The sequence below is a fragment of the Pipistrellus kuhlii genome, unplaced genomic scaffold (assembly GCF_014108245.1).
Source record: "Pipistrellus kuhlii isolate mPipKuh1 unplaced genomic scaffold, mPipKuh1.p scaffold_m20_p_24, whole genome shotgun sequence".
Lineage (NCBI taxonomy): Eukaryota > Metazoa > Chordata > Mammalia > Chiroptera > Vespertilionidae > Pipistrellus > Pipistrellus kuhlii.
Genome location: NW_023425523.1, coordinates 3,816,447 through 3,827,151, shown reverse-complemented (window position 1 = coordinate 3,827,151; position 10,705 = coordinate 3,816,447). Strand labels below are relative to the sequence as shown.

At 55.7% G+C, this 10,705-nt stretch overlaps 1 long non-coding RNA gene across 1 annotated transcript; it reads right to left on the bottom strand.

Annotated features, from left to right (window-relative positions):
* Positions 1–975: 975 nt before the first annotated feature.
* Positions 976–2,191, bottom strand: LOC123652975. Its single transcript, XR_006742570.1, has 2 exons — positions 1,303–2,191; positions 976–1,185 (listed from the first exon to the last, which is right to left on the bottom strand). It is a non-coding gene; the product is annotated as an uncharacterized LOC123652975 (long non-coding RNA).
* Positions 2,192–10,705: the final 8,514 nt, after the last annotated feature.

Here is a 10,705-nt window from a genome sequence, read left to right as displayed (position 1 = left end):
GTAAAATGTTCACATTTGCTTTATGATAGGTTGAGGAATCTGAGAGGAGTGTGAGTGAAGTCGCATAGGTGCTTTTGCTTTGACTCTGCAGAGTAGCATAACAGTGGTAGACCCAAAAGTACTGCTCAAGATTTTAGCTTTTCTTTTCCTTCCCAGTTTTTTCTTTCTTTCTCTCTTTCTTTCCCTCCCTCCCTCTTCCCTCTCTCTCCCCTCCCTCCCTTCCTCCCTCAAAAGATGGGGCTTAACTAGGACATGGACAAAGGGTGATATGACCTATGTAGTCTCCATAGAAGTCGAGCAAAACAGCTTGTCAGCCAGTTCCATCTGGAGAAGGAAAGAACGAGCTTAGGGCCCTGTGCCTCGCCCCTGACTGTTAGGAAGACACCAGAACCAGGAAGCCCGCATCCTTGCTCAGGGATCTCGATGCTGGCTCGTGGCCACAGGGAGAGGCAGCACTACGTTCACACCTCGCTGAGACTTTCCAGGAGTGTGGTCAGCCAGTTAGGAAATTGAAATTTTAAACTCAGATTTTAAGCTCTGACCAACTTGGAAAACTCTGACTTAGAAAATGTCAAGTGCTGTAAAAAAAAAAAAAAAAAAAAAAAAGGAAATTGTATTCCTTTGAGTTTCTAATAAACTTAGTTACCTGATACTTTACCTCCTATTGGTCCACTTATACTTATGTCTATGTCTGGGATTGAGGGGCCAAAAATCTGGTAAGTGCAATAAATTAAAAACAAACAAAAAAAAATAAGTAAAGCATTAGGGCCAGTCTGTCCAGAAGAAGGTAGCATATTTTAAGGTTCTTAAGACATTTTTGCTTTAAGTCTCACCTCTCAAAACATCCCCTTGGACCTAAAATCATAGATATCTCACAAATGAGTGAAAAATTATGAATATTACCTATTACATAGACTAGATCAAGTAGAAATCATTAAGAATAACTCCAAGTTACAGTCTGCTCGATTATGTGAACTTGGTGTCCTCTCTTTTAGAACAGGGTGCAGAAGGATGACAGGTGCAGGATCACTTTGTCACGATCTTGGGATAGAGGTAGGACTGTGAATAAAAAGGCCCGGAAGTCCTATGCAGAGTGTGCCTGGCTGAATCCGACAGGCCTTGCTCTCTCAGGAATCTGCCAAGCTGAGTAAGACAGAAAGGTGTCCTGTGGAAGGTGAGACAGGGCTTTATGATAGGTTGAGGAATCTGAGAGGAGTGTGAGTGAAGTCGCATAGGTGCTTTGTGTATATCTCTCAGAAAATAAGACATAAGAGATATACACAGAGCAAATCAATCGGACACATACAGGTGGTGTCCCTGTATGATCTCGCAGCCTCAGTTCCAGAGGGAGGGCGCCTGAAAGTCCGATTGATTTTCATCGCTCAACGTGTCCTTTGTGTATGAATCTCCTGACAAAGTAGCCAAGAACTGGCACCATATTGGTATTTGCCACTACTTAAGTGTGAGGGCTTTGCTTGTATGACGAGGATGCAGTGAAAAGGAGACTTGATGTCACCACTGACGGTCAACCAGCCTTTCCCTGCTAACATACAAACAACTTTAGTGGTGCAGTGATAGCCCAGACACCCTCGTCTTAGAAATGAGCAGGAAATGCGTAATATAGCTATACCTTCATCCTCCACAAGGGGGCACTTCAGCATCAGTTAACACTTCTATAAGCGCTGAATTAAAAGTATGTATTGGAGCCATTTGTTCTGTAAACACTGTGTGCCTCACTAAGATGCAATAAGGCCCTCCCACTAGAGGTTGCCATCTGGGTGGACAGGGAAGACACACAGGCAGATCAGTTATGCGCAGTGCTGTCAGTTATCGAGTCGCGGCCACTGGGCTCGTTCTCATAGAAATATTTGGTGTGTTTCTCTCCCCCTCCAACTCAGCTCAACTCTGAGTGTGGCCCCTCCGCCTGCCAATCATCACTGGCCACCATTGGCTCCTCAGTGAAGCCGCCTGCTGCTTTGAAGCTAGAATGTACTTGGCAAAAGTTAATCCCTGGGCAGATACTGATCTTTATTTTATTACCAACTTGATTAAAATGGGTTACTTGATCTGAAGCTGTTTGTCTCCACTCGTGAGCATTCTTCATTTTCTGGACCTGCCTGTTTCCACGATTGTGCCTCATCATGTTGTGAGGTACATCGGTCCGTCCGTGTACGTGTCTGAGTTCTGAGTTTAGGACCGAGAGGCAGAGAAAGAGAGGCTGCCTTAGCACTTCCCGGGTGAGCCCGCACAGGATCTCCAGAGGAGTAAGCTAGGCTGGTATAAATGGTGTGTGGTGAAACCAGACTGAAGACATCCTCAGGTGTGAGAGGAGGAAAATCACTTGTAAAACCACCTTTTGTTTTATGTGGGGCTTGTACTTAAGGTGCTACTTAAATGTATGTTGCAATAGCCCTTGTGGGCTCAGCTCCAAACGCTTCAGGGCAGAGTGGTTGGGTGCTGGTCCAGGACCTGGCAGGAGCCCGCCTGGCGGGGAGAGCAGCGAATAGAAGCTCTGAGGCAGCCCAGCCACCCAGCTTCTAGGCTTTCTGTTCCCCAAAGAGGTAAAAACGGCAGCCTGCTCTTTTTTTTATTATATATTTTATTGATTTTTTAGAGAGGGAGAGAGAGTCAGAAACATCGATGAGAGAGAAACATCAATCAGCTGCCTCCTGCACACTCCCTACTGGGGATGTGCCCACAAGTCAAGGTACATGCCCTTGATTGGAATCGAACCGAGGACCTTTCAGTCCACAGGCTAACGCTCTATCCACCGAGCCAAACCGGTTTTGGCTGCAGCCTCCTCTTGAAAGTGCAGTGTGACGTTGCACGGAGCATGGGTTTTTCTTACTGCCGTTTCCTCGTGGGTTTAGTGACTATGCCGTCCACTGATTGAATGCCATGTCTTGCTTAAATATTCTTGTCAAAAACAGCTGGCGACTGTGAACCGGGCGCCTCGTCCTGTTTTCTGGGAACGGTGGATCTGTTTTGCGATGTTAACAAGAACTTGAAGGGGACTGGGACGGGGTGCACGCTCTCTGGCTCGTTAAGCAGCAGCCTTCTGTGGTTCTGGGCGCGCGGTGTGACACACGTTCCCTGTGAATTGCTTCTCTGAAGCAGCACGGGCTTGGCCGTGCCTCTTGAGGAAAAACCTTAATAAACCTTGCCATTTTAAGCAGTGATGTGACTTTTTTTTTTAAGCTGCTGTTTTCAGTGCATTTAATTTTCTTTCTTTCTACATATATTTTTTATTGTTGATAGTATCACAGATGTCTCCTGTTTCCCTCCTTTGCCCCCTCCTCCCAGCCCCTATGCACCCCACCAGGTTTTAATGCATTTATTATGTTCAGCCATGTGCGTTCTGGTGCTTGCTTTTAACTGTGCCCGAGTTCTTACTGAGCTCACAGCGTATTCGTTACAGACTTGTCAGCAAGTGTATATCACGCTTCTGCTTTATGTCAGGTGCTGATCTGCATAGTGGAGATACGGCGGTGAGTAGTGCACATCCTTCCCTCGTGGAGTTTTTGACAGGTTTGGGTCTGCACGTGTGCGCATGTGTGTGATGAGTGCTGTGGAGAACAGTTAGCAGTTTAAAGGTTAAAGAGGCGGGAGTGCCGGACAGAGGACTGTGGTGGTGGATTGAAGGTTTAGGTTTCACCCAAGTTTTTGTTTGCAGAAATGCTTGAAACGTGCAGCCAGTACTGCGGGGGCAGGTGGGGCGGCCTCTGTGCACGTGCCTCAGGGCGGACGGGTGCCTGGCACGCAGGAGGACTGGCAAGGAGGCGGACAATGCTAGAGAGAGTGAGCAGTGGGGATTGGGTGGGGGCAGACTTCTTTGGGCATTTTCTGAGCGGGACCCATAGGAAGGTTTTCAGCAAAGGATATGACATGATCTGACGCCATCTACGTCCAGGAATTCTCTGGCCGTTGAGTTGAGAATAACTCTAGAGGGGCCAGTTCGGGGACTGAGTGAGATTCTGAGGACGTGGTGGTCGGGATTGGGGGTACATTTGGAGGTGAATGGGAACTCAGGGGTTGATACAGGTAGAGAAAAGGTACAGGAAGTCCATCATGGGGTTGGGAGAAGAGAAGAATTAGCAAAGGAGAACGTGGAGATCACAGGTGGCCTCATGGGCCTCGGTGAAGTGGTTGGCAGTGTCTGTAGTGGGCGGAGGAGAAATGGGGGGGAGGAGGATGGAGACATGAAGCAAGGCCGCCTCTGTACGATGGGAAGCAACGTGTGTGTGTGTGTGTGTGTGTGTGTGTGTGTGTGTCCAATGAGAATAATCCACTGAGGAGAACTGGGTGGAGAAGTGGAATCTCGTGTGTGTGTGTGTGTGTGTGTGTGTGTGTGTCTAATGAGAACAATCCACTGAGGAGAACTGGGTGGAGAAGTCGTGTGTGTGTGTGTGTGTGTGTGTGTGTGTGTGTGTGTGTCTAATGAGAACAATCCACTGAGGAGAACTGGGTGGAGAAGTGTGTGTGTGTGTGTGTGTGTGTGTGTCCAATGAGAATAATCCACTGAGGAGAACTGGGTGGAGAAGTGGAATCGTGTGTGTGTGTGTATGTGTGTCTCAAATGAGAACAATCCTCTGAGGAGAACTGGGTGGAGAAGTGGAATCTCGTCTCCATGAAGACCAGCTAGAGCACAGGCCGCAGTGCAGGGACAGAGGGCCGCAGGCTGCAGAGCACTGATGGGAAATGTCATAAAGAAGCTTAGCAAAGTAGTGTGAGGTGGAAGCGACAGGTGCATGCTCTCGGGGAGGTCTGAAAGGCTTCGGAGACGAGGCGGAGGTGGTAGGCCTTGGAGGGTGAGAGTGGGGAAGAGCCAGGGGGGTTCAGGAAAAAGCAAGTGCAGGAAGCAGGAACAAGAAGTGATGAGTTTCCGTCAGTGCTTCTGCAGACAGAATTGGCTGGGGGAGGCTGGGGCCGCATTAAGCGTGGGGCCTTGGGACAGGAAGTTGACGTTCTAGTAGGTTAAAGCCAGGTAACAAACGAGGGCAGAGCGGCCTCTAGGTTGGCACTTGGAGGGCAAGAGCAGGGACGTTTCAGAACTGGCCAGGATGAAAGTTACAGTATTGCCCACTCCCCGAGGGCTCTGTCTTCCCAGGCTTCCTCTCTCACCTCGTTCTGCCCCTTTAATGATCTCCAAGGCGTGTGGTCGTGACCATTCCTGAACGCAAGCCCCGGGTGGAAGGGAGCCGGCATGAGTGCTGTGGTGCTCAGAGATGTTAGGGTTGAAGAGACATGTCTTCCTTTGCTCCACAGTCCTCTGCCTCGCCTTGGCATGATGCCGCTGCCCTCCGAAATGTTGGCACTTCCTGGGCACGCGGCACACATTTCCACCCTCACACCTTCCCATGTTCTCCCCTCTCCACTCACAGCAGGAGACGGCAGCCCCTCGGGCCCTTCCCAGGGCATCTACCCCCGAGTGGGATGGCTGGGAAGGGAGCTTTCCTAAATCCACCCTACCAGGCAGGTGACTGTGCTCCCGCCAGTCTCCCACCACTCAGGGCGAGAGGGGGGCCACATGGTCGCCCCGTCCACCTTCCCCTTCCTGTCACCGCTGGCTCTGGGTGGGGGGGGTTGGAAGTGTGAGGAGCCACCAGGCTGGGGGGATGCTAAGCGTGCAGTCTTCCCAGTTTGGAAAGGAGGGCTTGGAACTGGGCCTGGGCACTGGGCCCGCCTATCCTGGGAGCGGATCCATTTAATGGAGAAGATGAAAGAAGACATCTGATCCCTCCCCTCCCAGCAGGGTCCTGAAGCCCAGGCCACGCTCTGGAATTCCTTGGGCCCTGGAACCACCAAGGCAGAGCCTCGCCCGCTATCTCCTAGGATAAAAATGGACTTCTGCGAACAGGTGCTCGGACCCAGGCCAGGATGCTCACACCTGCTGGAGTCGGTCTGGCCAGTGCTCACAGTACTGAGCCCCCGGGAGGGAGGGAGGCTGCAGGAAGGCTCGGAGGAAGTTACCAGCCCTCGGACCGCTGGCTGGAAGCCGAGTCTGTGGAGCAATCCCAGTTGCTGCACTTACCCTATTGGGAAGAACAGCAACTGGGATTGCTCCCAGTTGGTTTTTGGTTTTGGGTGTTTGGTGGTTTGTTTTGTTTTCCTGTCACCCTCCCCTTCCCCACCCAAGTGATGTCCGCCTGGTGCCTCGCTGGCCCCCAGCCCCTGGAGACAATGCTGGCGTGTGGCCAGGAGTGCAGCTGGGGGTAGAGAAGGCGCTGAACACCCACCTCTCAGCTTCCTTCCCCACCGCCCCGCCCCGGCCCTCCACAATGGGGGAGGGAGCCGCGGCAGACTTGGTGTCCCCGGGGCGGGTGGGGAGCCTGGCAGCGCAGAGGAGGAAAAACGAGTGTAGCGCAAGTCTAGGCCAGGCGTTGCCAAGAAGAGCTAGGAGCTGAGCCAGGTAGGAGGAGGGGTGGGGGTGGGGGGGAGGTGGGAGAGACAAGGAAGGGAGAGAACTCAGGGGCTGGGGCCACGGCGATGCCCTCCAGGATGGGAACTGAGGACCATTTGGCTGCTGGTCTCACCTGGGGGGGCGGGGGGAGGGAGGACAGGCTCAGCTTGGGGCTGAGGAGTGGAGGTCCGGTGACAGGTGACAGCCTGGGGCTTGGGGCTGCTGACATACCAGTCAGGAGTGCAGAGTCGCTGCCCTGGAGGCCCCCCTAGTCTAGGAAGATAAACACACCCAGGGGAGTGGAAGGTGAGAGAAAGCCAGCTGGTCTGAGATGGGCGGGGCGGGGAGAGGGGTGTCCCAGAGGCACAGAAACCCCAGGCTGGGGGCCTGCCACACCCAGTAGCTCCTCTCCTGGAGGGCCAGCGGGAGTGAGAAGTGCCCAGAAATGAGGCTGTGCTCCCTCACACCACTCTGGGCGGGCAGGGCTGGGCTCAGGCTCCGGAAGCAGGCAGTGAGGGTGATGAGCTCACAGGCTCTCAGTTTCCTTCACCTCCTCTGTCCCCGCCGCCTCAGGTGGCACTTCCTTGCAGCTGTGGGCTCCGGCCTTCGCTGGGGAGAGCAGATGAGGAAGGGGCTGAGGGAGGCAGGGAGGAGGGGGAGTAACATGTGCAGAGCGGGAAACGAGAAAACAAAACCTGATTCTTCTCCAGGGGGAAGGCTCACCTTCCCCCACCATAGCAACAGCCCCAGAGGCGGGCAGCCACAAGCTGGGGTGGGCATCTGCTGTGCCAGTCGGAGGACACGGGCCTCTGTGAGTGGGGAGGGCAAGCGAGCCGCCCACACAGCGGACCACCCAGGGCTGGTCATGGCTGGGAGTGGCGGAGGCACAGAGCATCGAGCGTGCTCAGAGGGGCCTATGGGAGGGAATGGCTCCTGTGATGTGGGGCCCAGGGCCAGCGGAGTCTGGCCTGAGCGCTGGAGTCCAGGACCCTGCTGCCTTCTCCACCCAGGGCCCGGGGTTTCGGGACCTTGGCAAGGCTGAGCTCATTGTGCTGCCTGGGCGTGCACGTGTGTGTTTGTGCCAGAATTGGGGCGTGTTTCTGGGCCAGGAGGTGGTGGGTGGAGGGGTGTGTCGGGACTGAGTGAGGGCACTGGGACAGGCAGGAACAGAGGGAATCTGGATGAGAGGTTTCATCTTCCTCGTGCCTTAAGACTTGGCTGGAGGAGGCAACAGAGAAGCGTCTAACAGTGCCGAGGGGGAGACCGCAGTGAGGTCTGGCCCGGCCCCATAGGGTTAGGGTCAGGGTTAGCACAGGGTCTTCTAGGCCCTCCTAGCCCGTTGCCCTTCCTCTGGCACCACAGCCTGTGCCCTGAGCCCTCCGGAAGGGGCAGGTCTCACAGACTCCTAGCCTCCCTCCACCACACCTGCGTCCTGTCCATGGGAGTGGATTCCAGGAGGGCAGCCGCGAGCTCCTTCAGCCCTTAGTCCCCAATGGCTGGCGCTGGGGAGGGAGAGACTCCAGCCACCAAGACTTTAGAGCAGGGGCCTGACTCTCCCCCAACCATCAGTTGGCTGATTCAACTCCAGTCCTTGCTAAGAACACGAGGGCCCCACGGGCTGACCATGCAGGGGAGCTGAGAGTGGGCGGGGTGGGGTGCTCCCCAGCCCCTCCTCTGGGCACAGCCCGTGCTGCTGCCCTCCGCCCCCACCCCCAACACACACACCACCCTTCCATGGAAAACGGTAAAGTGGCCACAGCAGGCCTCCGGGTGAAATTTTTGCACTATACAAAAACACGTCCACACCCATTGTCTTCTGATCCTGGCCACATCCTGTGAGGTCATGGGGCCAGTATACATTTTTAACAAGGCTCAGAGCAGCTTTTTTAAAAAATTTTATTTATTTATTTACTTACTTATTTTATTTTAGCATTTTTAGCTTTTTTGCATCGTGCCCCATGGTTAGCGCCGGAACTGAAGGTCAGGGAGCCCCATATATTCCGCTCAATACATAGACGGTGTGCTTGACCCTTAGGTACACTTTGGCCTTTCAGTCTCACAGCCCTGCCTGGGCCCTGTTCCCCCGTGAAGAGAATGGGCTCCCAGGGGCCCAGCGGCGTGCTCAGGCTCAGCCGGGACAGGGGCCTCACGTCCTGTGTGTCCGCCTCCAGTCGCGGAGCGTGCGCCCTGGCATTAGCAGAAGGGCCTTAGGTGCCCTGGTGGGAGGTCACCTGGGGACACAGGCCCTGCTCCCCAGAGGGACAGGCTGTGCTCTGGCTTCTATGGGGCCCTGCTCTGGGAAGCAGGGGGCTGAGGTGGCGACAGCTGAACCACGTAGTCTCTTCCTCAGGGCAAGTTGGGGTTCAGATCTCAGCCTGAGTCGGGGTGGGTGCAGGGGAAGTGCTTGAGGGCAGAGGTGTGACGGCTGGAGAGAGAAGGGAAGGAGGGGGCAGGCCCTTCCTCTCCTAGCTCTCCCTGATGGTCGGCACAGACCGGCCACGGGACCACAAAGAAGCAGGTGGGGACCCTGAGCAGATGCCTGAGCCAATCGGGGGCCCAGTACCTGCCAGGAAGCAGGCCAGGTGTGAGGCAGGGCCCCAGGCCAGGGAGAATGTGAAATGAGCTTCCAGCTTATTTGCATGTCCTAATTAACCATAAAATGAGCCCGAGGGGCAGCATTGAGCTGTCAGTTTCTGCTGTGTGCTTCCACTATCCACAGCTCTCCACGCCATCGCCACACCTCCTCCTCACTTAGGCCCCGGCATTCCTGGCCTCCCTCAGCCTCCCTAGCGTAGTCTCCATCCTGGTCGCAGTCCCTGCGGGAGCCCACAAGGGGAGGAGGAAGGAAACATGGGGGGGAGGGAGGTGAATGAATGGGCCATACGCTTTCATTAGCAAAGCCTAGCACAGCAAGGAGGCCTCACACCAGCCCTGCTGTGACCCGGGCAGATCTCCCCACCCAAGTCAGCGTTCACTTCCAGGCCTGGGGCCTGAGAGGGCAGGTTCTGGCTTGGCTTCGGGGCAGAGGTGGCAGCTTGTGGGACGCGTGAGGAGCACGGGGCTGGACTGTTTCCGGCTGGACGCGTTCCATTCTCAGCTCTGCCGCTGGCCCATGCCCATCTCCGAGCCGCTCCCTGGGGAACGAGTCCCAGCAGCCACCTCCAGGGGCGGTGGGAGGAGACAACCTGAAGGTGCTGGCGACAGTGATGTCGCCGGGGACGGACGGCACTCCTGGTCGGTTTGTCTGTCACCCCCCCCCAAGCCCCCAAGTTAAAAGGGGTGTTGGTTCCCTGGAATCCTGGCTCCCCGGTGGGTTCATGTTGCTTCTCTCCCCGCTCTGGGCCCCGATCAGGAACTGGGTCCTTTCCATCGCTGTTCTCCGTTTCTGTCGCAGTGCCTGGCTTTGGGAGGCGCCCACAGTTTGGTCTGAGTCCCTGTGATTGGCCCACAGAACAGGAGTCACAGGCGAATGGCCAAGAGGTGGCTCGGGTTCCTGTAGTTGCTCTGGACTCGGACCCGGTGCCTTCTTGAGTAATTTGCTGGATGGCTTCTCTCCCTCGGGATTCAGGGAGCCATAGGTGGAATCTGCACTCACACGCCCCCCCCCGCAGGCAGCCAGGCTGTGGGCCTCCCCCGGGGCTGAGTCCTGGGGGAGACCCGGGAGCAGGGGCTGGGGGGGGGGGGGCTCTCTCCCTCAGGCAGGAAGAGAGCCGCGTTAGCCAATGCTGGGAGAGCTGAGAGTTGGTGTCAGAGTCAGAGGACCCTCTGCTTCCCATCCGGCTGCTTCCATTTGCTCCGAGGATGGCAGCGCCTTCCGAGGGCGTTCCCAGGTCTGAAGGATGTGCGTGCCGCCGGCAATAGGGGGCTCTCAGAAACCACCAGGCTGGGCCTTTCCTCTTGTGACTTCTGCCATCGGAACTACACACCTACCGTCTGATGATGGTGGCAACCCGGGAGCAGCCCTAACCGCCCTCTGGAGCTGCTCACTGCAACCCCCCCCACACACACACACCCCATCTCCTCCCTGGGGGCCTGGGCTGCAGAAGAGCCTTTCTCGTTTTCCTTCTCCAATTTGTCATTAACGCTCTGAGGGCAGGAAGGCGGCTTGCCTCTAATTGCAGCTGTCACCTCCCATCAGGCGGAGGGCAGATCAGGCGGGAGGGGAGGAGGGGAGGGAGGGTGCGCCCTCCCAGGCTGGCTGGGCCCTAACAGGGCCCTGCATTGTCCGTTCCCAGCCAGCGGGCTTTCCAGGCCAGAGGGGGCGGGCTGGTGGCTTCCCGGGGGTGGCATTGCTCTTGGGCCACG